At 40.4% G+C, this 2954-nt stretch overlaps 1 protein-coding gene across 21 annotated transcripts in view; it reads right to left on the bottom strand.

Annotated features, from left to right (window-relative positions):
• Positions 1-2954, bottom strand: part of nbeaa (neurobeachin a) — a 92615-nt gene that overhangs the window by 49657 nt on the left and 40004 nt on the right. The window lies entirely within an intron of this gene.

The following is a 2954-nucleotide window of genomic DNA, read 5'->3' as shown; positions in this document are numbered from 1 at the left end:
TGTGTGTGTATGTGTGTGTGTGTGTGTGTGTGTGTGAGAGAGTGTGTCTGTGTGTGTGTCTGTGTGTGTCTGTGTATATGTAAAATGCTGCCGTGCTAAACGATGAAGGCAGGTAGCTGAAAGTATAAAAGAGATTTGCTGACTCTTTAAGGGATGTACCGAGGCATTCGACACGTAGCACTAGCAGCAGAAGCATGCAAGAATTAAGTGTGAATTTTTACATTTATAGCTGCACTCAAAACACATGTCTCCCTCACCTGAGTACGCAACCAGACCTGTCACACGCTGATGCAGATACGACAAAGGCTCCTGCAGTGATAACAGCACACACAGGCACGCACACACGCATACACGCAAATCTTGGGTATCATTTGAAATGTTTCAATACTGAAAACAAAACCGATTGTAAACTTTGAGTTTCAGTACTGATACCAAACAGCCATGTGAGAACTTTGCCTAAATAAAATCTAAAATGTATCAAAGAATAAGTAAACAATAGTTAAACTCTGGCAAGGCATTTGATGCCAACTTTCAGATATTCTGTGCTGAGGACACATGTCATTCAGTACCAAACTGAGCCATGTACAAGTCTGTTTTCTTGGAATGATCCCCATAAAGTTTATTGAACTGCATAAAACAAAAAGGCTTTCAATAATACTATAATAAAACCTTAAAAATACACACACCTGTGCACGCAAGAACACACACAGAGACATACAATGCAGGTATCCAGAAGACTGACACAGTCCATTAATTACGTTGTAGCCAGATTGTTGGCAATGCCCGGCAATGAGGACATCTGGACTCCTGATGAAGAGTGCAACCAGCAACACACGCAACAACATGTGAGTGACAGGACACACACACACAAACACACACATACACACACACACACACACACACACACGCACACACACACACACACACACACACACAAAAAACAAGATGTTATAGTCTACCGTCTTCTGTCATTATGAGAGCATGGAAGAGAGCTGAACTGCGCATACATACAGACATTCATGCACACAGCGTGTCGGTCATCATGTGCCGTGTCGAGCGAAAAGATCTTGAACACCCTCACTGTGCTGAAGGCTTGTTTAGCAGAGCGAGCAAAGTGTCTGTCTCCTTTTTGCTCCTCATTACTGAACAGTAACACTGACAGTGGATAAGACTACATACAGCTACGCACATAATATACTGTACAGCATACATAGATACAGTTTCTTCTCACGATTAGGCAATACTCCAAGAGCAGTGTCCTATATATATATATATATATATATATATATATATATATATATATATATATATATATATATACACACACACACACACACACACACACACACACACACACACACACACACATCCTCATCAGCGTGAAGTCATGAGAACACGGACCAGCCTATATTCGAATTAAGACAGGAAAGTGACAGAAGCTGAGTCCCACTGGCTCTCTCTTTTAGCCGACCGAAAAACCTGCACACTCATCATTACAATGGCAGCACCGAGGCCAGCGGCTTTGAAACAGCTGAGCCCTTTAATGGTCTCTTCTGGGCATCTGAGAAGCCCATTCTGCGCCATGCAGAGAGGCAATCATCTGACTGATCAGCCCTAGGAAACTGTGGGCTGTGGCAGAGAGGAATCAGTATTCATGGCCGAGAAACTGCAAACTCCAAGCATGCAATCATTAGGAGGAACATGAGAGGACTCCTACTCTATAACATTCTTCAGAGAGAATTTGAGAGAGAGATAGAGAGAGGATAATCTATGCTCTACCTCATGCAATAAGTGTGTACTCTGCATGTTGTCAATATGTTTCTCTATCAGTGTGACCACATCCTCAGCCTCATATCCGTGCAGTCTCATGGTGTGGAAACCTTGACAGCTTTGGACACCTTCATAAACAAACTGTAAGAGGCCTGAGGCGTGCAAGTCCGCCAAAACAAGAAGCAGACAGCTGGAAATGCATTGCAACGTTTTCTCTGATAGCCAGGCCAAAAGGCAGAGATGGTGATTTCTAAAGATATCAGTGCCCAACACCCTACATTGTAAAGCTTTATTCAAATAATTCTTTAAAAACAACAAGAATGCAGAGTTCTGTGTCTAGACTTTGAGTTTAAATGCAAAATCCCCCCTTGCATACTTCCAAATTGCAATTTCCAAACATCAATTTGTGATTTCTCATCTCTCTTTGCTTCATGTACTTTAACTTTATATAGTGACTTTGTTCATTTGCAGGGATGCATTAAAAGCGACTGTGGAAATTCAAATCTAGGTAGCCAATGAATAAATTTGGTTCTAATTGCAGCTACGCCCCTCACTCACAACATGTCTTTCAGCTGCACAACATGATGATCTACTGTTGAGAATTTGGAATATCTGCCCCTTCTGAAAGAGAATTAGAAATACATACTGATAGCAGCGATGTTCTAGCTGACAGGAGCAGAATTAATCAAAATGACAAACATTCAGGTTCCATGTCAAAAGCTTAGATCTGGACAATAAAATGTGTTGCATCAAGGTTACAGTATGCTATGATTTACATATTTATTAGCTCTGCCTCTTCTACACAAAATTTCTCTCTGTATTCTTGTGTAAAAAGGGTCCATACATTTAACACGTGTTTATTAAGATAATTTAAAATGTTGCAAAGTAGATTAATCCTAAAAAGGAAGACTAGTCTTCTAATCTACTAATGAATTCTAGTCCGGTGATTCCCAACCAGGGGTACTTATACCACACGGGGTACATGTACTACCAGTTACCAAGGGGTACAAGGAAAGATTGTCGAGTAACTCAATTATTTGAAAAAAAAAGGAATTTTAGTTTGATTGGAATTTTTATATATATATATATATACACATATACACACACACACACACACACACACATTGTTGATCTGCAAATCTCTACAGGGTAATTCCAGACAGCTAGCTAGACTATCTGTCCAA

The sequence above is a fragment of the Etheostoma spectabile genome, chromosome 13 (assembly GCF_008692095.1).
Source record: "Etheostoma spectabile isolate EspeVRDwgs_2016 chromosome 13, UIUC_Espe_1.0, whole genome shotgun sequence".
NCBI lineage: Eukaryota > Metazoa > Chordata > Actinopteri > Perciformes > Percidae > Etheostoma > Etheostoma spectabile.
Note: the sequence above shows the minus strand (reverse complement) of the source record. Positions and strands in the feature narration are given on the sequence as shown.